The 27565-nt window shown below is 42.7% G+C and overlaps 1 protein-coding gene across 15 annotated transcripts in view; it reads right to left on the bottom strand.

Moving 5' to 3' along the window:
• Positions 1–19365, bottom strand: part of FAM110B (family with sequence similarity 110 member B) — a 140207-nt gene extending 120842 nt beyond the window's left edge. For 10 of the 15 annotated variants that reach the window (XM_019718187.3, XM_074318655.2, XM_088799423.1 and 7 more), the window contains exon 1: positions 18986–19344. The gene's annotated coding sequence lies outside the window, so the exon portion shown is untranslated. Of the gene's footprint in view, positions 1–16268; positions 16350–17000; positions 17017–18985 lie in introns of those variants that run through there. The other 5 variants (XM_074318651.2, XM_088799414.1, XM_088799415.1 and 2 more) reach the window with 4 other exon arrangements.
• Positions 19366–27565: the final 8200 nt, after the last annotated feature.

The following is a 27565-nucleotide window of genomic DNA, read 5'->3' on the forward strand; positions in this document are numbered from 1 at the left end:
CACCCCCAAGTCCCATCCAGCCTCCAGGTGACTATAGCCCCAGCAACACCCTGACTTCAGCCTCTTGAGATACCCAGAATTCCCACAGAAATGTGAAGATGGGAAACTTTTATCAGTTTCAGCCACTAAGTTTTGCAGTCACTTGCAATGCAAGAGATAATACGAATTTTACTTCAGCTCCCACCGTTCTTTATAGCCAGTGCAATTATTTATCTAAAATTATCAATTTCACAGATTTAAAAAATCATCAAAGGGGCATAGAGAATACATGTTCTAGTTCCCTCTGGCCACATTCACCAAAGAGACATCAGATGTCTCATATTTAAAAATTGTTTAAAAGATACACTCGTTTCTGTGTTGTGAGGTATTCAGATTAAATGGGCTAACTATGTAATTAAACCACAAAAACAGAATGCATTGAATGACATAAGAAAATAGTTTAATGTTTCATGAGTTAAATTTGTTTCCACATAGGCTTATTTTAATTATAAAATAGACTACATTTCACTAAGCTTCACTTAAATCCTTCTAACTTTTAAAAAATGTTTTACTTCCTTGAAGGCATTTTTTTTAATTAAATTTATTGGGATAACATTGGTTAATAACATGATATAAATTCCACGTTTACGGTTCTATAATTCATCATCTGTATATTACATTGGGTGCTCACCAGAGGGCATTTTTACTAAGGACCTAAGACTAAATTTAGAAATTATCATCATGACATTCCTCCAAATTTAATGAACTAATAGTATCTGTATTAATTTTTGTTGAAGAAAAAGTATGCCAAGAATGTAAATTTCAAGTACTCTAAGAACAAACAAAAAAACAGCCAAGCTACCTGAAAATTAAAAAGAACATCAACTCATCAGCTAGAAAAATTAAAATTCCCAAGAAAAGAATATTATTTCGTAAAAACATTTTACAAAGAAGGAAATAAGTACATTTTCATGGCCCAAAGTCTTGATGTTAATAAAGACATCTTATAATCACTACATTTAAATATTTTATTAAAATTGAATATGCTCCAAGAAGAGATTTCTATTATTTTTTTTTTATTTTAAAGTAAAATATGAAGACAATAATTTTGCTTCCAAGAGTCTAAAAATGTTTAACAGACACTTGGTACTCCCCAAAATCAGAACTGAACTAGTATTTTTACATATAAAAATCCACACTGACTAAAGACAAATACAAAATGGTTCAGGAAAAATATGTATGCACGTGGCTTAATAAACTTAAGTGTTATTAAAAATCATGGACTTCGTTTCAGATTTTTGATGAAAAGTTAAAGCCTGTGACACCACAGGTTTTCTCTCGGAGAACTTTTATAAGCTTTTCTGGCTTTGCAGCATTTTTCCTACAGGATATCCATCCTCCCTCCCGCCCAGGATCCTGCAAACTTTACCATATCTGGGAACTCTCAAATTTAGCACCACGCACCTCTAAAACAAGAACTTCACCCAGAACAGTGGTCTAACATCACCAGGGAGCAAATTAAAAATGCAAAGTCTCAGGCCCCCCCGATGGGCAATATGTGTCTTACTAGCCCTCCAAATGATCGGTGTGCTAGTTGGGAACCACTGACCCAGATCAGGGGCTCCTTAAGCTAGCTGTGCATAATTGTCAACTCTGGGGTGCTCTCTGAAATTCCACAATTTACAATCGGGGGAGGAAAGGCCCAGGAAGCTATAGAATCCCAGGTGTTCTTACTGGGTCGACTATAGACCATTGGAGTAGGTGATTGTATAGGGCTTTACATGAAAGAGCTGATGACTGTTCCACCATGTTAGCCCTGATAGTTGCCATTTTGGTTGGGCCTTTGCCAAGACAGAGAGAATGGAAGGCAAAAGTCTAACTGCACATGCAGATGCCACGGTCTTAATGTACAGAAAACCACCATTCCCAGGGGCACAAGTTCCCATCACATTCTCAGCACAGAAACAAAACATTTTAAAACTGAAGGCAAGTTACCTCACTCCTTCCCAACTGTGCTTACAAGCATTTATCAGTTTAGTTCAGTGTTAAAGAGAGGTGACCTTGTTTTCCAACTCTGTGCCCCTGAGAGACTGCCCTGAATAGACTCTGTGAAGTCTACTGTGGAGCAGAATCAGAACTTCTAAGGCATGATGAAATAAACCCAAAATGAGAAAGATGGTGCTAGAAACAGCAATAGCTATGGTAGATTATGGGTTGGCCTCCGCACACAGAACGGGCAACTATCTAGCCCGTTCTGGACCTCCTCCCTATCGCAATAACAAGAGTCCATTTTACATGGGAGCCCATACTGGTCTGGGTCACCTGTGACCTTCATTAAGTTGAAACCTGCTTTCCCTCATGAGTCTTGGTTCCGTAATCTGCGTAGGATCCCAAGTAGTTGACCTTTCCAATATGGTCAACTACTACTTCCTGAGCCCAGGTGTGTGCCAGGCTGGGACAGCTGCCTTGGAAAGGACCACCCCTCTCCCCACCCCCATGAACTTCTAGTGTGGATCTGAAAACAGCCACTGAACACATCTCAAACCCTCACCCTGTATACTCACGCTGGCCTTGGCATTTCTTGCTGTTATAGTCCATCTTTGACACATTCAGGTAAATATTCTGTGACATCAGGTATTAACCTTGTTTTGCATTATCAAGAGAAATCTTTGTTGATAGGTAAAGCCCAGCCAGATTCAGTTCCAGAAAGGACACACTGTCTGATTCCAAACATAGTCTTCAGGAGAGGGAGCTAGGAAAGCCCACCCGAGGATCAACAACAACCCCTCCCAGGCCTGAGCAGAGTGAAACTCAGGGCCCTGGAGCAGCCCAGGCACGGGGGCACCAGCCAGGGAAGGCAAATGTGGGAACGCTCTCTCCACTCTGCCTGAGACTCAGGACCCCAGCACAGGAAAGACCAGCCTGGGGAGGGCAGTGGGATCCCCTCTGCCCACAGCCAAGACCACAGTCCAAGTTCAACAAGTGTGTGCTCTTCCAGTCCCCAATGACTTAAGATTCCATCTAACCTCTTGGCACCAATGTCCCCATTAGTAAAGCAGGACCACTGTAATAGCAACACTGCAGAGTTGTTCTGAGAAAGACCTGGGATAATCCCAGGTGACCTCCAGCAGCCGCACACACAGGCACAGGAACCCCAAGGTCTGCCTGCCCCAAACGCACTGCGACCACCCAGAGAGTGCCCTGTTCATGACCCAGAAACATCACCAAATCTCTCCTTGAGATTTTTCTACTCAGGAAATAATTAAGTTTATTTATTTTTTTCTTTCCGTAGGGCTCATCAAACTTGTAATTTTGAATGAAAAAAAAAAAGACTTTTAAATATTTTTCTCATCTATCTACAAAAAATATATATAAATAGAATTAAAAAGTTACTCACCACTGATTTAAGATTTAACATTTAATATAAAAGTTTCAACAAGGTCAAATATATAACTCCTACCTTCCCAAAGTAAAAAGTTTACATAACCAAATTATATACCAAAAATGACACTAAGAAAGCCTCTAGTTTTACTTTACATGCTGCCTTTTTTCTTGGAAAGATGTGAGATAACTTCAAGGAAAAAATAAGTCAGAGTAAAAGAGAAAATAAAAATTTCAGAAGGTAGAGAAAATTTAAGCATAAAAACAAAGATCAAGATAGAGAAGAAACTAACCATAATTTCCTACTCAGTTGCTATAGCTGAGCTTCATTTTTGCCTACAGTTTCTATTTTTAATCAAATTATTTGCCTTTCACGTTTCTGGCCAATTTTTAAAAGTGTGTAAAGTGTAGATCACACCAGGAAATAATGCAAGAGGTATTCATAAGAGATGTCATGCGGTTATGTGTGGAATATCCCCAACCAAACTGAAGCAAATGATGGACGAGAGGGCTGCTTAGCCAGGAGGGCGATCCTAGGCGGACCTAAGATAACTCCTTCCCACCTTAATGTTTCCTAGAGCAACTTACTACATACTAGGGAGATGAAAGTTGAGGGAACCAAAGCCGTGGATGGGCTACATGAACTCTTGAAAGAATCTTCCACAACAAACAAGCTCAGTTTATAATCGTCCACTAAAGATCAAAAAGCCTGATCAGAATACAGAATTATTTGTGTCTGTGTGTTTGGATGCTGCCCAACAGGTAGCCAGTAGGCAGATCCAAAATGGTCTTTGAGAAATAATTGTTTGAAGGCCACTCTACTACATGGGTCCAGTAAACCTCCAAAAGCACACTGTCAAGGTGATTTTGTCCTGGAAAGTTTTCGTAGCAGTTATTACCAAGCTTCCTATTATAGCTGCAGAAAAATCTCATATACTTATATGTGGAAGCTAAAAAAGGTCAAGCTTACAGAAGCAGAGAGTAGAGTGGTGGTTGCCAGGCCCTAGGAGGTGGGGGAAACGGGGAGGTGTTGGTCAAAGGGTACAAACTTTCAGTCCTAAGATGAGTAAGTGCTGCAGACCTAATGTACAGCACAGAGACTACAGTTAGTAACACTGTATGTATGGTCTACTTGAAATTTGTTAACAGAGTAGATCTGAAGTGTTCTCACCATAAATAAATAAACAAATAAATAAGGTAACTATGTAAGGTGATAGTTGTGTTACTTAGCTTAATTAAACGGTCATAATTTCACAATTGCCTATATATATACCAAAATATCATGTCGTACATCTTAAATATGTGTAATTTTTATTTGTTAATTATACTTCAATAAAACTGGAAAAATAAAACCAATTAGGATTTTTAAAAACTCACAAATTAATTCGCTATATATTAAGTTGTTGGACATGAGCCATGAAAGGTAATGATTTTAATTTTAGACCAATTAATACTAAGCCATTCTTTGTGGCAAGAGTTAGAAATCAGGACCAAGACAAATCTTCTCAACAAACCAGCAGAGGTGGGGTGATATTCTCCGCGGTGCTCGGCACCCTACTCACACATGCTTCTATCGGTGTGCTACCACACAGACTGAGATTTTATGGAAGTGGTTTTCTTTCTCCCTGGAAGACATTTTCAGGTTAGGGACAATATAACACTATTAACCTTTATAGTTAGCACCTAGTATAGTGCCTGCATACATAGCTCAAAAAATGTGTTCAATGAAGGCCTCCAGATCATTCAGCAGAATGTGGCTGGTGGGGCACAACCTTCTTTCAGAACACTAAAACCTTATCAAACTTGACCTTTTCACAAATGACTTAGTTTATGTTCCGTCACCTCACTGAAATGAAACAAGCTCTATGGGAGGCCCGAGAGCATCCCCCAGCGTGTTCTTGACCCAAAAATCAATACAAGATATTCTGAGAACTGTGTTCAACCAGCTACAGACAAAGCCACGCGATCAACCACAACGCTTTTGTCCTCTAAATTGTCCTTGAGCTTATCAGATGACGCGTTCCAAATGCATCACAGAAATTCAAATATAAATCTACAGAATTATTCTGATCTTCTAGCCTAGGAACTGTACGAAAAAAACAAAATGAGGTTAGCGAGGCATGATTTGTTCTTAGTGAAACTATTCTCACTTTTAGTTATTACTACTTCCTTTTCTGCAAGTACACAGCCATCTGCTTCCCACTATGTTTTAGAGTGCTGCCAAGGATATGGAGGAACATCAATGAATCGTAGAGTCTAGAACAGTATCTTCCCATGGAAATATAATGCAAGTCACAAATGTGAACCATACATGTTACTTTACATTTTCTTGTAGCTGTATTAAAAATTATAAAGAAACTGGTGAAATTAACTTTGATAATGTATTTTATTTAACCCAATAAATCCAAAATATTATATTTTCAACATGTAATATAAAAATTATTGTTATTTTTACATCCCTTATTTCAAAGTAACATGTAATATAAAAATTATGGTTATTTTTACATCCCTTATTTCAAAGTAAATCTTTGAAATCTGGTATATATTTTACACTTACAGGACACCTCAATTCGGGTTGGCCACATATACAGTGCTCAGTAGCCACATGTAGCAAGTAGCCACCATATTGGACAATGCAGGTCTAGGATTTCTTGGTGCTTTCTGAAAAATTAGGATATTTATCTTTATTCTGGCACCACTTGACTTTGACAGTGTCTTTCATTATACTAGGTTGGTGCAAAAGTAACTGTGGTTTAAAAGGTTAAAAATAATTGCAAAAACCACAATTACCTTTGCGCCAACCTAATATTATTAGTAGTGGTACCCTGACCCCATCTGCAAATTCCTTCAGCACCTGAGAGATCATTCGCCTCAATCTCAAGATGTAAACTACTCTCAGAGTAGCAGAGTGGTTTCAGACTGACAGAGGTATTCCTAAGAGGCTAGTTTGAATATGATTTACACCCCTCCACCATGTCTTACAGTAAGATAAGGCAGAGATACATTTTTATGACTTTGCATTCAAGGTACTTCAGCATCACAAAATATGTGATTGTTTCTTCTATTCTTTTTATTCAGACCATAGAAGGTCAAGGAAAATAAGTAGAGAGGAGACATGACAGAAGCCTTTTAAAATAACCAAAATTGCATGAAGCCGAGAAGAGGGGAATGAGCACTTCAGGCAGAGGAAACAGGCGCAAAGGCTGGGAGCCCCCCAGGGAAGGGGCTGGAGGCACACGGAGGCTGAGTCAGGGAAGACTTGGAGTGGCACGATAACAAGACTTTGTTCTGGACACAGGGTCAGGGTTTGGGGCAACGGAGCCATGTGACAGGCTGATATGTCAGCCAATTCTAGAGGCAGTACAGTAGAGGCAGGAAAGCCAAGAGGACTGAGAGACCGGGAGGTTAGACAAAGGAAAAGGAGGAAGTCCTGAGCTAAGGTAGAAGGTGGACCAGGAATGCAGACGGGGGCCAGGCAGGAGACATTTCCAAGACAGGAGGGACATTTCTGAATCACACAGATAGAAGGGAAAACCCAGGATGTGGGGATGTCAAAGGGGACTGGGTCCCAATTTCAGTATCATGGTGACAGTGAGCTACTAAACATCCGCTGGCAGAACAGGCTGATGAATACGGGCTGTCTTCTGCTGTCATCAGGAGGCCTCTCCAGCTTATGGGGCACATTCCTGGTGTTTGCTCAGCTAAGATGCAGGGACAAGAATCCACCCCTTTTCATGATTCCTACACTGTCACTTCATCAGATGACAAGCATCAACTAATCTATTAAAAATATATGAGCACAGATAAAAGTTGTTACTATGTTTGCTATTTTAGATTTGAGAAATTTACCCTCTTTTGGCACAGGGAAGTTTCTTCTAGTTTTGCCACTTTATATATGAAAATGCCAGAAAAAATACCTTCTGACATAACATTCTGTTTATATTACTTTTTGTTCAAAGGGGGGGGACAGAGGGGCCAAAAAGTGACAGTAGAAAGAAAAAGTGACAAAGGCATATTTTTGTCCTACAAGAAAAAGATGAGTCTTTGATCCACTGATGCTGCGTCCCCCAAATCAAGCAGGCAACATGTGATACATGTGACCTCATTCCGAAGCACACTGACAATTTCAACAGGGCAACAGCACATTTCAGAGGATGGATAAGGTCAGAAGCACCACTGACACACCAGGCAGTCAGCTGGGTTTAGAGAAGTGAATTTCTAACTAAGAGATGGCCGAAGATAAAGATTAAGTTCTAGGAAAGGTGGTCTAGAGTCTGAGAGCCACAGAGCTTCGAGACAGAGAAGACTCGACTTTCACCCAACCAGGCAGCTGCACGGTCCCTGGCACACAGCAGGCACTTGAGTCCTTACTGACTAAGAAATGAAAGTGTTGCCCGTGACACAATCAGTCACTGAATTAGATGATCAGATTCTAAGCACTGGTTTTGGAAAACAGTTCAATTAAGCATGACATCCACGTCCTAATGGTGTAACATGTTAAGCAAGAAATTTTAGTTGTACTCACGCTTCCCTAGCCAGTTTCATCTTAAGTCAGGTTTCTAGATAAAACTCTCCACTGGGGACCCACAAGTCAGCCTATTCGTCTGGTCACAGGCCACCTACCACTGGCATGGTCCCCTGGGACTTGTACCAAGATTCTGCATAGGGTTGATTATAGTCTCAAACCAACGCTTGACCCAAACAGGAACAAAAGAGGAGCCTTAAGAAAGACCAGAGCATTCTAAATAAGTAAATCTAAAAGTGAATTCTTGGAGAAATTAATAATTTGTTACATGCAGCTGAAGCCAAATGTCTCAGAAAACAAAGATAAAATCGTGATACGCAGAAATACACCAACTATTTCAACTAGAAAATGCGGACACCATCACACTAATACAAAAAATACTGGTAGAGTGCTGAGAACAGTTGCACGAACATGTGTGTAGTAAGTGCCATATAAGAGTGTGACTCAATAATATTATCATTAGTATTATGATTGATCGCATGTGCTAATGGAGAAAAAAATCAGAGGTGTGACTAATCTAAGTGTTTTTCAAAAATCATACAGCACTCAGTTCTTTCCTATATTCACTGTGATATGCAAGGAATGGCATCTACCATCAAATCTAATAATTATCTTCTGCTGAAACCAGAAAATGTATGTTTTTTGAAAAATAATGTCTTAAAAAACAAGTTTCAAGAAATTTCCCTACCTGGTTGAAATCTGAAGAACAAATAAGAGTGAAAACTGTAAGTCAGACATTATTATAAAAACTAACTACTATCACTTTAAACTTGAATGTAAACTGTGTTGAGAGACACCATTAAGTGGAGACTTAGCTCATGCTCATCTTTGCGCCAAGAACACCTTCTTCGCGTGCGTTATGCAAAGAACACAGAGAGGAGGGAGGAGACACCGCCACCACTGCTTTCCTAGCAAAGGAGCACTCCTGGGGAGGGATACAGACACTGCCTCCATGCCTGATGAACTGTCTCACTAAAGAGACATTAACAAAACTGAGCATACATCATCAGATGCAGCCCTCAGTGGACTCAATGAAGGGAGTGTTGGTCAGGCAGGTAAAGGTATGAATGCTGCTAGTACTTCTGAGAAAGCCTTCATGGAGGAATTGGACTTAGAGACGAGTTCCTGGTCATCACATTCTGGGAATCAGATCATTTAAACAGGCTTAGAAAACAGTACTTTCACAAAAGGTTTCCAAAACAGCTTCCTAATTCCTGAAACACGTTGATTATACTACAAGTGTGTGGCGGTTAATTTTATGCATCAACTTGCCTGGGCCAGGGCGGTGCTCAGATATTTGGTTAAACATTATTCTGGGTGTGTCTTTGAGGATGTTTCTGGATGAGATTAAACTTCAATTGGTAGACTGAGTAAAGCAGACTGCCCTCCCCAATGTGGGTGGGCCTCACCTAGTTTGCTGAGGGCATGACTAGAACAAAAAGGTGGAAGAGGGGAGAATAAGCCCTCTGCCTGAACAGTCTTCTCCTGCCCTCAGACTGGAACTTACACCATCAGTTCTCCTGGGTTCCCAGCTAGCAGGCAACAGACTGTGGGACTTTTCAGCCTCCATAATCTCATGAGCCAATTCCTTATCATAACTCTCCTCTGGAGAGAGAGATGATAGAGATGGACGATAGATGACAGGTGATAGATGATAGAGACAAAGACAGAGAGGAGAGAGGGAGGAAGGAAGAGAGGGAGGAAGGGAGGAAGAGGGAGACAGAGAGAGACTATTGGTTCTGTTTCTCTGGAGAACCCTGACTAATACAAGGTATATGTGAATAATAAATACCACCTTGTAAAACAAAATATCCAAATTAAGATGAAGACATTTAAGTATTTCAGACACAAAATGTACAAAGACATTTGATCAAGTCTTGGTCTGCTGAATTAAAACGGCCTTGCTCTGCGGTCTCTTTATCATGAACTCACAGTGCCTAAATGTCTTTTGGGAAAGGTCCAAAGAATAGACAGAGCTTTTCAACAGCCAAATGCTTCACACTGAAATTACTCTGGAAGAGGCATATGGAAATAGCAATGGGAGATTAGCAACTAAAGCAGTTAATCCTGTGCTAGTGAATTCTGAAAGGAAAAATATCTATAGGAGAAATCAGATAAGCAAATCAGGCCACAGGAGCTGGAACATGCTTTTCTGGAGTGAGGGCAGAGCCGCTTCTGAGTGGGAAAACATGGCCACTGCAAAGCTCACACTGGGACACACACACACACACACACACACACACACACACACACGACATATGTGGAACATCCATCACTTCTAAGGAAATTTCCCCTAAAACCAATTTCCAAACAGTACAGGCAGACCATAAATCTCCTCTGGCACTACCTAAAAGAGTATTTCAACTTCCCATAAAATATACATTTATATGACTGTTATACTCTCCCCCTATAAGAGCTGGAAATATAACTCCAATAACAAGAATTAGGAAAAAATAAAATATTCATTAAATTAAAGAATGAAGTTACTGGACAGTCAAGTCTATCCCCTCAAAGACGGTGGCCATATTATACAAAGGTTGATGGTCACACACCTGATTCAGGTTGCAGGTTAGAACAAAGCCTACAGACGCTACGCAGAGCGCCCAGGACTAGCCATTCAAAACCCAACACAGTGATTTCTCTTCTTCTCTCATGGTCACTAAACAAGAAGAAAATTTAGTGGGAAGAAAAACATCTGATTCTTAAAAATCACAACATTCCAATTAATGATTATTTGAATGAGCACAGGCCACGGATAGGTTAAGAGGATTTTTTAAATCCCCAGCTCACAGTCAAGTGTATAATGAACCTCCCAATTCACCTTGTTCTTATTGTGTATTTAAAACACAGAAGTGCTGTCAGGACTCATTGGTATTTCCCAACACCGCTGAGTTCCCAGTTTCCAACTATCTCTTTTGGACCACAAGTAGAAACAGTGGCCCATGGTCGCCGGGGAAACGAAGATGACCAATGGTTTGCATGTGTGTGTGAATAAATAGGCACACACATCTATGATTATTGAGTATGTGCACAGGATTTGAAAATAAGGCTTTACATTTTATTCACTGACCTTCACCCAAAGATTGTAGTCAATAAGAAAGCACTGTGAAAGATTAAAAGACTGGAGAAAAATCTATAAATATTCTTATTTCTAAAATGGGTATGATTTCCTTTTGAAGAATACAAATAGCATCAAAAAATCAATGCACCAACAAAGTCATTATAAGAGATGTGACATCATAAGTACCATAATGTAACTTGAAGACCGGAGGAAAAACCCACAATCCAGAGTACTCACGATCAGGTCTACCAAGCTGTCAGCTATGACCCCAATTTCAGTGCCGGCTTCCGGGGTGGCCGGAGCAGTGTGACAAGGGTCGGTTACTTTTACAACCAGTGCATTTCCCCACAAAGGTGACTCTTGTGGCTTTTATAGGAGGAGTTGGGTGCCTGTTAGCTGGCATCTCAGGAATTGGGTAGGTCTCAGGTGACATCTAGCTTGAAGACAAAGCAAATGACTCTTGGAAATGCCAGGACGAAATGACAAGCATGTCCAACTACCCCAAGAAACCCAAATACAAACTCTCCCTCACCTCTAGGCCCTACTTCCCCAACAAAGACTTCAGAGGAAGCTGCCCTCTAGACCTCAGGTATATATGCCTCAACTAGAAAGCCAGTCATCTCATAGCACCAAAAACAGAGTCTGGAGAACCCTGCTTGAGAACAGGCTTTTTTGTTGTGCCTTCAAAGTCCCACTGACAAGCATCTCATCATCAGCAGTGTCGCCCTCACACTCCATTCAGGAAATACATATTAAGGCCGAGCAATGTGGCCTGGTACTGTTCTAGGCACTGCAGACATAGCAGTTTGCATGACAGAGTCCCTTTCCATTTGGAGAAATGTACTTCCAACATGTGAACAAATTATACAATTTCAGTTAAGAATGAGGGCTGTGAATAAAATAGGACAATGGGAAAGACAGTGCCTGGAGAAGCTTCACTAGTCAAGCGAAGTCACTGAAAAAGTGACTTTCATCGTGTGACCAGTATGATGAGAATATACAACACAGGTGGAATGATGTAGAACCTCCATGAGACAGTAACGTTTAACAGTATTTTGCAAGTATCATCTTACCCCTCACAACAATCCTATAAAGTAGGTACCACAGTTATCCCCCTTTTGCAGGTCAGGAAACAGGTTACAGAAGCCTCAGTAACTTGTTCAATTTCACATGAGCCTATCTTTGCATCCAGACTCAACTAGAAAACCCTCTCAGTCTCTCAGCAACTGACTACCTATTTGCTGGCCTCCACCAAATTGTTTGGCCTGGAATCCCGATGGCTGTGACCAAGCCCTCGGCCTGTCTTGCTCCCAGTGGTGTTAACAGAGGGAAACAAAGCTTGTTAACTCGCAAGGGATCCGCCACCCATTCTGAATGTATGCACAGTGTCTGTGACTTCCTTTGAACCTGACAAATCTGGGCCATCCCAATTTCCCGGATCTCAGACCAACAATCTGTAGTGCACCTGGAGGTAAAGAATCTGTAAACACCTTCTCTACATGTTTTTAAAGTATCAGAAAGACTGCTTACATCGGGTCAATCCTGAGCTAGGCGGTCCACTGCACATGACCCCCAAGTCCTTCCAAATACAGTACCCCCCCTCATCCGCAGTTTCGCTTTCTGCTGTTTCAGTTACCCACAGTCAATCACTGTCCCAAAATATTAAATGGAAAATTCCAGAAATAAACAATTCGTAAGTTTTAAATTGCACACTGTTCTCTCAGCCTGATGAAATCTCCCAGTCCCGCTCTGTCCCGCCCCGGACGTGAATCATCCCTTTGTCCGATGTCCCCACACTGTAGATGCTCCCTGCCCGTTAGTCACTTAGTAGCCGTCTTGGTTATCAGATCGACTGTCATGGTATCACAGTGTTTGTGTACAAGTCACCTTTGTTTTACTTAGTAATGGCCCCAAAAGGCAAGAGTAAGATGCTGTTAATTCAAATATGCCAAAGAGAAGCTATAAAGTTCTTCCTTAAGTAAAAAGGTGAAAGTTCTCGACTTAAAAAAAAAAAAAAAAATCGTATGCTGAGGTTGCTAAGATCGAATCTTTGAGCCTAATTGAGCCTAATTGATCAATTAAACTTTATCATAAGTATGTACTGTTGGAAAAAAACGTAGTATATAGTGTACAGTACTATCGTAGTTTCAGGTACGTACTGGCGGTCTTGGAACATATCCCCAGTGGTTAAGGAGGGGCCATTGTAGCAGGAACTACTGTAACAGTATTCAGCTCACATCGTTCAGATACTAAAAGAAATAAAATATAAATCCGCAAGCCCTCTCAGCTTGATCTCCACAATATACCGTATTTCACCAATTCTAAGACACATCTATTTTGCTGTTTAAATACCTGAAATCAGAATCCACATTACAATGTGCGTGTGTCAGTGCTTTTCTGGCAGTATGTTTTCTTTCTGAGTAGTACATACAATAATGATGCATCTTAACATCAGTGGTGTAAGAGGTTAGGAGAAATTCAGAATCCTGCAAACATCGGGTTCCCTCCATCTCCTCTGCTTTATTCCAGCCTAACTGGCACTGGTCAACACAACAGCTTCCTAACTGGCTCTCCACTTCCAGTCTTCCCCAATAACCCATCCTCCACAAGGCAGGCAGAGTGAGCTTTCAAATCTGCAAATTAGAGACTGGCCTCCTTGAGTCACATTCTCTAGAAGCTCCCACTACATTTAAAATAAACAGAAATTCTCCCCATGGTCTACAAAGCCCTGCTGACTTGGTTCCTCTGCTGCTATTTCCTGCTCCTTACAAAGGCAGGTTCCAACGGCCTCAGGGCCTTTGCACGAGCTATTTTCTTTGCCAGAGAGCTTCCAGAGGTTGCCTCTTTTTTTCACTTAAGCCTCAGCTTAAACATTCTCCCTAAGGCCCTCCCAAACTACCCAGCCCAGCTAAGAATGCCACCCTCATTCTTGACTGATCTTATTGTTTTAACTTAGCTTTTCATTTATTTATTTTATTATCTTTTTCTCCCCTACTTTACACTATAACGCCTCAAAGAGGCAAGGGCTTTGTCTTTCCTGGCCACTATTCCAGTACCTGACACATAATGAATCCTCTATAAACATCTGTTTAACATAATAATAATAGAAGAAATTACTATATTCTTTCACATAATTTCTTGATTTTTTTTCCCCATTAAGTTCCAATCAAAATGACAGAAAGTTGCTGGCAACAATGATCATTTTGAAGTCTATCTGCTGCGATTCCTCCAAAAAAAGACAAAAAAATAAAGTAAACTTCTAATGGGACTATGAGGAAAAAATACTTTGCATTACAACATACTACTCAACAATTTCCCATATGCTTCTGAACTGTATTTTTAAAAGCTTTATCTGGAACTGGAAAATTTCAAAACTCACTGATCTCAGTCTGACATACAAAACACACCACAGAATTCTTACAATTCTTCTAGAAACTTGTCTGCCAAATGACATATTGCTTCCTTTTGCTTAAGATTCACTTTTGAACTTCTCTCTAAAGTGTTTACAATTTTAAAATCCCAGCTTCAGCACCAGCTCCACTTTAAAGTGGTTCAATCACCTACATCTTCACTATTTTCATCACCAAACATACCAAAAAAAGTAACTTGCTTCATCTACTCAAGTTTCCTAAAAACAAAACAAAACAAAACAACAAGTCTCACGTTTTTGAATACTGGTTCTTATGTGATTCTTCTATGAGCCTCAAAACTGTAAAATGTTACAAATATAATAATCACATGCAGCCCCTTCTTACAAGGAAGAGAGGAAACCTAAGGTGTCAAAACAGGAGTATGCATGCTTTAATTTTATTAATTTTGTACCACAAAATATCATCCAGAAACAAACCCAGGTTTAAAAACAGGATGAAAATATATTCCGCAACAGTGATGAAGCCTTACTTACTGATATCTTAATTATCTTTGTTAATTGTTTGGAGATGATATCCAGGAACAATGAAAAACTAAATTTCTTACTTCTACTCTCCAAAGTCTTCCATACAAATCATCCAATAACTTCTCCTTTCAAAGTTCACAATCAATGCTACATTCAGCTTCTTTGATAAATATTTTGGGCATAATTTGTGTTCTCTTCTGAACAATTTTGGGCATAATTTGTGTTCTCTTCTGAACAATTCTCAAATATTACTTTTTTATATGTCTATAATGCTTTCAATACAAAAAAAAATCACCATTTAGAAAAACAAATTAGGCTCTGGCTAAAGTGTAAAATTAAAAAAAAAAATACAAAAAACAATGAATGCATAGAATGGGGATTGGAGCCAACATTTCATTAATCATCATAATCCCATCTGATGTATTTAAGTGATCAAAATGAATAAATCTGCTTTAAGCCTAGGGAAAGAAAGTCATGGGGGGGAGAGGAGTTAGGACTTTGACCACATCACCTGAGCAACAAGGCCCAAACCAGACCCAACATTACATCATTATCTAAGCCATTTGCACTGGCCTTTCCATAGTTCAAAGAAGGTAAAACCTGCCATCCTTCTCCTCAGCCATCCAAAAGTCAATAATCTTTAACAAGGTACTGTGAAATCTTAGGCAGTTTCCTCTGAAAATTAAAAACACCTTTATTTCTCCTGTTTTGGACTCTTTAATGACCAAATGCTACCGTGTTTCCCCCAAAATAAGACCTAACCGGAAAATAAGGCCTAGCATGATTTTTCAGGATGACATCCCCAGAACATAAGCCCTAACGCATCTTTTGGAGCAAACTTTAATATAAGACTCAGTCTTATTTTCGGGGAAACACGGTACCCAGGAAACTCAAAGCATGTCATTGAGTTATGAAGAAGAGCTTTGTTGGTATCCAACCCCAAAAGAATGTGTAGGTTATTCCACATAGCACGGTGGAAAAATCCACGGACTCCAGGAACACATACACCTGGGCTAAAATTGCAGCTTTGCCACTAATTAGCTACCCATACATGATTCAGCCAAGTCACTTCACCTCACTTGCAAAAAGGAGGTATCAGCAACCGCCCTGTGATGGAGATGTAAAGTGTCAATTACCTAGGCCTGGGCCAGTCCCAGAGCTGTCCCAGAGAACTCTGATTACAATTCAGAAAACCCGTGTTCTGAGTGGACTTACTCCCTTTCTACCCTCAGTGCTATACTAAATAGAATGAATATACTCTTCTTGGATGAGTCAAGGCTTTGCAGAGCTTCAGAGTCTTCATCCCAATATCAATTCTCATTGCATTATACTGTGAGCCAGAAAAATGGTAAGAATTAGGACAAATGAGAATTCACCCTAAAAAGTTATTTTCTTAAATAAAGTCATGATGCAAGTAGGTTTCTTACCATTTGTTTCTCTCTCTCTTAGAAGTACTGACAAAAAGTCCAGGATAGTTGGGGATCCTCTACTTTCCCACTCTTGCTCTACTGTGGGAAAATAAGAATAATGGTACAGTTGGCCAAATAATACCTTTACAAGCAATGTTTGTCCTAATACCTGGAATACTATGGTTTTCAGAGAGAAAAATCTGGCCAAGTAATAGTCTTAGAAGTTGAAATACAAAGGACAAACTTTTTAAAAACATTTATTCCTAAAAAGATTGTTAGATGCTGTCTGTAGGGTGAAAGTGTATTTTGGGGAGAAGGCAAAGGATTGGGATTGCTAAATGCATCCCTCCGATTCTTCGCGAGCAAACGTGCCTCCTCCAGCAGCATTATCCACAGCGCCACCTACTGCCACCCTGTGCACACAGCAGCTTTGTTTCTGCAGAGCCCAAGAGGCACCGCCATGCCTTTGCTTAGCTAACCAAACTGTTTAGGAATAAAAAATGTGTCACTTCAAAGTTAAAAGGAGGATTTTAAAAACCTCAAAATGAATGTAACCCCCTAAAAATCTTTTAAAATAGCTAGGTAGCAAACAGAATCCTTTGGTTACTGACGCATGGCAAGTAAGTCATTTTACTTTTCCTTATCTTCGCTAGCTAGGCTATAAATCCTGCTCTAAAGATGTTAAAGCAGGAATAAGAATTACATGCTTTGGTTGATGTATATGAAGTACATATATTTATTTTTTATTACCTCTTAACATAGTGGGAGTTATCCAACTGCTATTCCAACAGGGTTCTTTCACCTAGGAATTGGATGTATTACTCTACATCTAAAGAACAAGGGGGTTCAGGAATGGGGTTCAGAGCCCAAGTTTCCCCTAAGATCAAGGCTTCTCCTTAGACAATTAGGCCCTTAAGGATAATTAGGTTTCCTGATTTTGCAATGTATCTGGACAAGACTGGGTCCAGGGCTGTATTCTGGCCCTTAACACATCTGCCACCTAAGATCTACTAAATCAGTTCTTACCATGCATAAGAATACACAGAACAGCTTGTCAGTCATAAGCAAAACAACAATCTAACCTCAGTTCTGATCTAAAATTAAACCATGGGCTTAAAATAGACCATGAGTGAAAAGATCTGGGATTTCAAAACAAAATCAACATTTTCCAAACAGGAAAAGAACACACAAAAAACATGGGTTGATAAAAATTTTTAAAATAAAAATAAAACTAGCTTACACTCACCTAGCACTGTGTTCTGGGCACTGCTCTAAGCCCTTTACAGATTATCAGGTTGACACAGCATCACCACTCCCCTGTTCCATTAGTGACTTTACTGTCATATGATCTATAGTAACACCACAGGTTAAATACCATAGGGTAAATCAATGGGAAGTTACTTACCTACAAAGAATTCTGGTTTACCATTAACTAGTCCTTATGTTAAAACAACCATGCTTAGTAAATAGCTCATCTGAAGATCAGGGGTTATGATGTCACAACATAAGTACAAGTTAATACAGATATTTTCCATGGAATGACTCTTAAGTGTAAATTGGGGGTGGGGGGGATGCTAAATAAATATCTACAATGCCAACATGGGAACTAGAGAAAATGGAAGTCGTACGTTTATATTGCAAAAATTCTTAGTCTACTATCATATTCCCCTTCTCAAAAACAGACCAGTTTGTAGAGCTTACAATGGCCAGCCATGAATGTTGTCACAGATGTGTGCCAGATTTTGCACAAGACACGGCTGTGAGGAAAAACCCGGAGTTTGCCTTATCTTAGGCAGGAAAGAACGCCTGCTCCTTTTGGTGGCTCAGGACGTCTGAATGACAACTTGAAAGAGTTAAAAAGCCGAGCACCAGGTGCTTTCTTTCCACTTTCCAGACTAATTTAAGCATACAGCAAAGTTATCTCTGCTTCCCTCCGCACAAGCCCGCAGAAAGAACTGTCACTGCCATTCACACTGTGCAGCCCTGTTCTAACAACAATCTGAGGGCACTAGGCTGGGCAGGAGGCACCAGGGCTTCCCACAGCCTGTGCACGTTTTGCTGCCAAGTTACGAGCTCCGCTGGGTGATGGGGGCATGAACGAGCCAAGGATAATTTAATTCTATTTCAAATCTGTATGCTTTCAAAGAAAGTAGAGATGATTGAGACCATGGGGGAGAAAATGGGGGTAACCTAAAACAAACTTTCAGAGCCTCTGAATCTGCCTTACTGCAAGAACTCCCAGCCAGCGATTAGGAGATACTGATACGCCCAGAGTATTAAGCACCGGCGACGAGAGACCAAGCAAGGAGACGTGGCCGAGGGGAGTCCCCGTCCCTCGCCGACCCCACTCCTGCAGCAATCAGCGAGTGTTTTTGGAGCCCACCGCTCTCGTCCCCGAAACCCACCCCCGCTCCACAGCCCTGCCAGCTAGTCCTGGCCAGCTTGTTCCGGCCGGGTTCCCAGCGACCCTACCCAGCCTCCCCCCGCCCCAAACCCGGACACTCAGCCGAGCGCGCAGTGGGCGCAGGCAGGGCAGCGGCGCCGCGCCTCCCCTCACGGCCCAGTAAGCCCGCCCGGGTCCCTCTGGGCCAGCGTGACCCCGGGGCCGGGTTGGACGGAGACCCAGGCCCGGCGGGTGGCTGGCTGCAGGGGTGGACTCGGCTCCTCTCCGGCAGCGCGCGGCTTAGGCATTGTCCGCAGTCGGGGCGCGTTCCGGCCCCCCAGCCCAGCCTTACCTCGGCCGCGCTCCCCGGACCGGGCGGAGCAGCCCGAGCCGGACGCCAGTCTCCCGGGGACGGCGGGGAGGGAGAGTCGGGGCCCGCGAGAGACGGGGTCCGGGCCGCCGGTGCCGCTGGGGGGCCGAGCGCGGGCCGCTGGGGACGCTGAGTCCTCGCTGCGGGCTCCTTGGGGCCACGGGCAGACAGCGGCGCGGTTAGCCGAGCGGGCCCAGGACGCGCGGCCGTGGAGGGCCCCGGCTCGCCGCGGCCGCGATGGTTCGGTCTGCACCGAGTGGGAGGGCTCAGGCAGGCTTCGCCGAAGAGCGAGGGAGGGAACTTGGAGCGAGTTGCTGTGGCTCAGAGCGCGTGTCCCTGTGCAGTGTGCACGCCCCTGGAGCGCCCCACCCCGCCCCCACCGACCCCCTCCCGCGCCTCCACTTTGAGCCCTGCCCCCTCTCCCATCTCCATCCCCTCCCCTAACTCCCATCCCCCAATAGCTCCCCTCTACTTCCACCTCCAAGCCCCTCCCCCCACTCCCACCCCGCCCTACTTCCAAATCCCTCCAACACCCCCACCCGTTGGACCTCAACTGCCAGATCACACCAAGCAGCACTGAAACCTAAAACCTGGTTTGTGACTGTGATAACCCCCACCTGGTAGTGAACCCATTCGGATGTTCTTGGTGCCTGACACCATTTTCTGCTGACTTTCATATACTCAGATGGGCCCTCATAATATTTGTAGACTGAATTTCTGAAGGCATTTTAAAGACTCCAAACAATGTTTGGAGAAACAGTAAAGAATATTGAAAAAAGTCTCAAGCACTAGAGTATGGGCCAGCTGATGTTTCAAAATTAAGTGACGTTTCAGGATGCATCATTATTCACTGCATAACGTATGCTTTGGTATTGCTTTATCTTTAGATTTGCTCAATAACTTAGTTGGTTTCTTGAAGGTTTTATTGTTTTAGGAAGATTAAAAACATTCTAGTTTAGTTTTTGTTATTGGGAAATCTAAAAGATGAAATCCATACTTATCAAAATTAAATTTGAATGAGCTACGAATTCACAACATAATTACTTCTCTAAAATATTTAGCAAAGATTTATTTTGAACCTTTAGTACATTTGAATTACAATTGCATTCATCCCATTTTCTCAGAAAGATCATCTATGTTTGAATTATGTAACCATTGTTTCATTCTAGTTCAGAAATTATCAAGGAAATAAAACTCAGACTTCCATAATAAATTTTTGGCTATATACAAGAGAATCATTTTAAGAAAGTGACATGATACTGGGTTTTAAATGGAACTTTCTTCTGGCATACTAACGCATTCCATGTGATCACAGATTATGTTGTGGTCTCCATTAACTCCAAAAGTCATGTAACAGTAGAATGAAGTTATTTTTTATCATTTGCATTGCAAATGGATCCAACTTTTACTCCAAAATAGGCTATTTTTTTTTTTTAACTTCTTTGTCCCAAACTCTTCCTTTTGGGAATTGTTCCCTTCTTTTGGGTGTGACACCCGCCCTCCACCTCTCCCACCAAACCCCGAACCCCTGTCATTGCAGGGGCCTGTGACCCACACCTGCAGATTAAAGCACACACCCCTGGGCACAAAGTGGGGGAGGGTAAACATGATCCAAGCAGGGAAAACTGGGGTCCTTTTTCTGAACTGATATGGCAGCTTCTAAGACTATGCCATGTAAGTCTGCAGCAGCTGGAGATAGCCTACAAGAGAAGAAAGCCAACTGAGTAATAGAGACAGAAACAGCCCTGATGACATTAATGAGCCCCTCCAGGCAGCCATCCCTGAAACCAGTCAAAGCCCATGGACTTGGGAGGAAATGCACCAATAAATTGTCTTTCTAGGTTGTACTATTTTGAATTAGGTTTCTTTACAATGTACTCACTTATAAAACGGTAAAAGATCCCATATGATCCGTACTCTGAAAATCAGAAATGACATCTAGCTTCTCTATCATTTAAATTAGTTCATCATGATAAAGTATGTGCCAAGGTCACTTATCAGAAAGCCCTAACTTTTAATAGGACTAAGGTTCTCATTTAGGATATTACTATTTCCCAGGGCAGATTTAATATTTTCACACTGCCTTGGCCAAAACTAAAATATTAATAAGAGATATGGTTAGAGAACCAAAGAGAAAACAATAAAATGTCTAAACCAGAACATCCCAGTAAATTTTTTATCGTATCAATTACTCCAATCAAAGGTGCCTTCATAATCCCCAATATTTGCTGATATAGGACTTTCCTTTCCTTTTCCCTGGACTGAATATTGTATGGCCAACTACAAACTTTCAGGAACTGTTGAAATTGGTTTGCTATGCTGGAATTTTACTGGATTGAGAGAAGTGGGCCATTGGCCCACTTGGAATTCTTTTGCTTCACAGAGAGTTTTGTCTCTAAAAGTATGTGACAATATTTGACTAGGTCCCTAACAAGCATCCATACACTACTCAGTTCATTACTTATCCGCACTCACAGGTCACTGTGAATGGTAGGAGTGCTGACATCAGTGGGAGCAGGCCTCAGGGACATGAAGGCATTGCCTTGAGCCTCTTACTGCAGGAGCAGTTTTTTATGGGAGAACATGATACCAGTTCAGAGTTTTCATTGGTTTTTCTTCAAATGGGTATGTTCTTGTGTCAACAAGTAGTGACATTTCGTGCATAAAAAGTCTACAAGCTGAAAAATATATCATACACAGATTTGAACCCCACAAAAGAACAGTACGAGGAGGTGAACCATCTCTAGAAACACGACAGGATAGCTTAGGGGAATAGGTAAAAAGAAAATTAGTTCTGGAATCCAAGCCCATCTCTGAGTGACACCTGTTCAAATGTCTAGCTAGGATTCCCCAAGGAAAATTTTAGTCCTCTATCCAGAGTTCCCCCATCTCCATGTGCTGGGTCCGTGTGATGTGTATGCCAGTTCCCTACCCAAGAGTGGTACCGCAGTCTCTCAGTTAACCTGGGCACAGACAACTAACTTCACCCATCCCCATTGGGGACTCACCCTGAAAACTTGGCATATACCAGTGGTTTTCAAGCCACAAAACAGCATCACTTGGAGTGTTCCTACAAAGCCAGGTCTCCAGGATCTGGGGAGAAGAGATAGATGAGTATTTTTCACAAGTTTCCCCCAGAGGTTGTGATGATGAGCCAGGGTTAAGATAAATAAGGTCTGTGAGTCTGTGCTCTGAATTCCGTAGAAAAATACTTGAGAAACCCTCCAGTCAGACTCCATTGACTTAGAATTGTATGTATATTAAAGTTATTGATTAAACCAGCTCCCTGTGTCTTTTTCCCCTGAACAGCCTTCTCTTCTGAGGTTCTAGAAAAAGCCTTGAGGAATGCTCCTTAGGAGGAGGGGGAGAAGGATTTGTCAGAAGCTATCACACTGAAAAAGGCCAAGATAAGAGAATCACTAACTAGAAAACCATTGTCAGATAGTGTGGGGAAGCCAACCAGAGGCTACTCCATCAGAGGCTGCAGCCCCCGGGATTATCTCTTATTGCACATTTCACAGTTTATTACATGTTCATACTTAAGATCAGAGGAATCAAAACAACTGAATTATGTTCATGAGTATTACCTATATCATCTAATATTAAGTAATAATTATCGTTTACTGGTCTGTGCTAGGCAATTTACATGCCTTTATTTAGTCATCACAATGACCCTAAACATAACCATTATAACCTCCATTTTTATGAACGAGAAGCTCAGCCCCAGGGAAGGTGAGTGACACACTCAAGATCATAGATTTAGTAATTAGAGGATTTAAAGGCTGGTCCATGTGATCCCAAAGGCTGTATATTTTTTAACTCTAAACCAAATTTGCCTATGAGTCATAGGAATCACCTAGTCCCTAGCCACATGTAGCTATTTAAATTTAAATGAATTAAATAAAAGTAAATGGGGCGAAGACTTTAGTTTCTCATCACAGTAACCATTTTTTAAGTATTCAGTAGCCCCACGTGGCTAATCCCTGTTGGATGGCACAGATGAAAATATTTCCATCATAGCAGAAAGTTCTGTTAGACGACACTGATGTTTCACATATTTCTCTGTATCATCAAGTAAGTCAGTGTTTTCTGTGACTAAAGTTTTCAAGGAAATTATTCCGACTCCTTTATAGTAACTGCTTTGATGGAATTCTTTCTAAAAACATGTACTACATGCCGTTGAGCTCCCAGATGGCTCAGTTGGTTGGAGCGCATCCTCTCAACCACAAGGTTGCCCGTTTGACTCCCGCAAGGGATGGTGGGCTGTGCCCCCTGCAACTAACAAGGAGCAACTGGACCTGGAGCTGAGCTGTGCCCTCCACAACTAAGATTGAAAGGACAATAACTTGACTTGGAAAAAATCCTGGATGTACACATTGTTCTCCAGTAAAAAGTCCTGTTCCCCTTCCCCAATTAAAAAAAAAAAAAAATCTTTAAAATAAATAAAAAATAAATAAAAACATGTAATCCATTTATGTGCCTGTGTCTTAGTTTGGGCTGCAAAAACAAAAATGCCATAGACTGGGTAGCTTAAAAACAACAGATATTTATTTTCTCACAGTTCTGGAGGCTGAGAAGTCCAAGATCAAGGCACCAGCAGATTCCATGTCTAGTGAGGTCCTGCTTCTTGGTTCATCATAGACGGCCATCTTCTCACTGTGTCTTCAAGTGGCAGAAAGGTGAAGAGAGCAGGGAGGTCCTGGGGTCTTTGATGAGGGCACTAATCCCATTCATGAGGGCTCTACCCCCATGACCTAATCATCTCTAAAAGTATCACCTACTATAATAACATCACTTTGGGGGTTGTGGGGGCAGAGCCCCAGAAAGTAGTTTACAGGCTCTCGGCCTCACGTGGAGGAGTGCTGGCTCGGGTAGTAGATGGCCGTCAGCTGTGGCTGATTGGCCGCCAGCTGTAGCCAGTTAGCCAATTAGCCGCCAATATAACTGCTGAGGCTACGGAGGAGAGAAGAAAAGAATGGAGGCTAGCAAGAAGATGGCGGCTGGGCTGGCAAGCGTGGATGGCGGTTTGCGGACAGTGTGGATCCAGCCTCCAGTGAGAGTATAGTGCCGCCAGCAAGAATATAGTGGTATGACTCCCCTGCCTATGGCTCCGTGGGTGTTCCTTTTTGGCCTCACCATATCCTGCGTTCTTGTATGGGGAGCGGGAGCAGAGACCCCATAGGCCTCCCTGCACGACAAATGGCGCAGCGAGCAGGGTACGGTGCCGGCCAAAGCTCTCCAAAGGACGGTGGAGCAGTTTGTGTGTATGAACGCTCAGTCTCTGGAAGACCAGGAGGAGCAGCTGCCGGAGAGCTGGACCCCCGTGGAGGGGTGGGAGGACGTGGACGGTTCTCCCACCAGCACAGGAAAAGCCATGCAGCTGCTGGAGAGATGCAGCCCCGTGGAGATGTGGAAAGATGTGGACGGTTCCCCAACCAGCACAGGCTGGAGAAAGCGAAGGTCGTTGTGGCCATGTGGGCTGGGAAGTTCCTGCTCAGGCAGCCCGGATGCAGGACTTGTAGTCCCAGGAGGTAACGCTTGCTGAGTCCTCCGTGGGAGATGCGGGTGAGGTCAAGGTCGTCCCTCACCCCCAGGACAGCCCTGGTGAATGACTATGGACTATGGGGAATTGCCTTCCATCCCTAATTTAATGGACCGCTTGACTGTTTGTTTGGGAACTGTTGTTAGTGGAACTGGGGGATATTTGCTTTTGTCTCTTGACTGGCCGCCATTGAGAATATGTAAGCACCTTGATTGTGAGTCGCTGTTGTTCCAGCAGGGTACCCTGAGAGGCACAGAGAGAGTGGCAGTGCCCTGAGAGCCCTGGCTGAGTCCAGGAAGTCTGGCTGAGCCCTGAAGATACCCTGGCTGTGCCCAGGAAGTCGGGTTGTTCCCAGAGAGAGTGGCAGTGCCCTGAGAGCCCTGGCTGTGTCCAGGAAGTGTGGCTGTGCCCACAGAGAGTGGCAGTGCCCTGAGAAAGCCTAGCTGTGCCCGGGGAAACTAGTGGTACCCTAAGAAGTCCAGGAAGTCTGGCCGTGCCCAGAAGCACTGGTGGTGCCCTGAGAAACCCTAGCTGTGCCCAGAGAGCCTGGCTATGTCCAGGATATTGCATTCACCCCCAGGCTCCTCGCACAGGTCCCCTCGCGGAAGACGCTTGTCGCGTAGATTGTGAGGCGAGAGCCTGTAGGGGTGGAGTGTGGGGGCAGAGCCCCAGAAAGTAGTTTACAGGCTCTCGGCCTCACGTGGAGGAGTGCTGGCTCAGGTAGTAGATGGCCGTCAGCTGTGGCTGATTGGCCGCCAGCTGTAGCCAGTTAGTCAATTAGCCGCCAATATAACTGCTGAGGCTACGGAGGAGAGAAGAAAAGAATGGGGGCTAGCAAGAAGATGGCGGCTGGGCTGGCAAGCATGGATGGCGGTTTGTGGACAGTGTGGATCCAGCCTCCAGTGAGAGTATAGTGCCACCAGAGAGAATATAGTGGTATGACTCCCCTACCTATGGCTCCGTGGGTGTTCCTTTTTGGCCTCACCATATCCTGCGTTCTTGTGTGGGGAGCGGGACCAGAGACCCCACAGGCCTCCCTGCACGACAGGGGTAAAGACTTCAATGCATGAATTTGGGGGTACACAAACATTTTGTCCATTTCAGCCTTCCTTAATCAGCAGAGCTAAATGCTTCTGTAAGGCATGCAGGGCAAGGTGCCCACCTCAATGGACCCAAAGGGCAGGCTGTGGAGCTCACGTTTCTCTCCCCTCCTCTGGTGTCCCTGTTCTCTACCTTCACTTCCTGTTTCTCTCAGACTGTCTGCTTGCTATTGGCCATATTATGGTTCTCGCTGATGTTCTGCCCTCAGCCTGATTCTATTTCTGCCCACTCTAACTATGAGTTTTTTTATTTTTGTCCTTGTTGTTATTGTTTTTTACAATTCCATGTTTCCAACTGCCAAGGATTTGCAAGAGACTCCAGAGTTTTCATCTCTAACTCCCACATCATTTTCTGATCTCAGAGCCATTTCTTTTTTTTTCTAGCCCTCAACTAGACCAGTGCTACTCAAAGTTCTGTCTGTGGACCAGCACTGGTCTGGGAATTGTTTATTTCTGCTCTAGGACAAGATGAGTCTAGAAAGTGGAAGCCTGTGTTTAGAAACTTATTGCAATTTAATATTGCTGGGACATTATGTTGTATTATATAGCATGTATGCAATTAACAGGCTGCAAGGGATTGGAAATTAAAAATAAACATACCTGCATTTGATTCCACGTGGCTATTTCCTAGGCCCCTAATGCTCACTACCACCACCTGCCATTAATGGATGGTATTATTATTACCTGGCCCCGGCCCCCACCCCTATGCATCAGTCAGGATCCAGACAGGCAACAGATAAATGAGTACTGGAAACTACTTATAAAAGTGCTAGGGAAGCTGAATGGGCAAACAAGAGAAGGTGAGTAAACACAGATTTTAGCAGGATCAGGAAACTCTACCGTGAAGAGCACAGATAAAGGAGAAGGTGGTGTCATTGGCACCCAGGAGTTGGAGCCCACAAAGGGAACTGATCAATTCCAAAGAATAACAAGGGCTTCCCCCCAGGAGCTGAGACCATGGAGGACACACAGGTGATGTCTGTTTAATTGAACTGAATGAACTGAATTGATTTTCCTATTCTGTTGACAGCAAACACAATGAAAAATTTCCCAAGGAACTCTAGATTGCCAAATATTGTGTATGAGTTAATTATGCAGGAAGGGTAGAAACTGTTGAGGTCCTTGCCAGCTACACAACTGATTCATGCTTCAGAACTGAGATGCTGTGTCTGCTTTACAGAATAGATAACATGAGGTCTTAACTTTATTGGGCTCAGAACTTTCATTTACTTCCAGATTTTCAATTATTTTAAAAGGATTAAGTTGTCAGAATTTGCTTGCACGGTGTCATGCGGGAGACCCTGCTCGCTGCGCCATTTGTCGTGCGGGACGGCCTGCGGGGTCTCTGCTCCCGCTCCCCATACAAAAACGCAGGATATGGTGAGGCCAAAAAGGAACACCCACGGAGCCATAGGTAGGGGAGTCACACCACTACGGTCTCACTGGAGGCTGGGTTCACTGGACGTGTGACCTGCTGTCCGTTTTCTCTGCAACCGACTGACGACTCTCCTCGACTCTCCTCCGTAGCCGCAGCAGTTATATTAGTGGCCAATGGCTCAATGGCTACAGCTGACAGCTAATCAGCCACAGCTGATGGCCATCTACTACCCGAGCCAGCACCCCTCCACGTGAGGCCGAGAGCCTGTAAACTACTTTCTGGGGCTCTGCCCCCACACACGGTATGGGGTATAATAATGTTAATACATATATATGCCTTCTGAATTCTCATGGACAGTGTGAAATAATGTACCAAATATGTGGAGCATTTTTAAACTATTTATGACAAGATGAACTTAAGCTACTTACTTAAGAGAAATATAATCCATCTATTTTGTGCAGAGCTCACTAATTCTCATTTTGACTGGAATCAAAAATCAGAGGTGGCACAAATAACTGAAATTTCTAATATCATTCAAACCT

Source organism: Rhinolophus sinicus, chromosome 7 (assembly GCF_057876585.1).
Source record: "Rhinolophus sinicus isolate RSI-liver-muscle chromosome 7, RSI-T2T, whole genome shotgun sequence".
In the NCBI taxonomy this organism is placed as follows: Eukaryota; Metazoa; Chordata; class Mammalia; order Chiroptera; family Rhinolophidae; genus Rhinolophus; species Rhinolophus sinicus.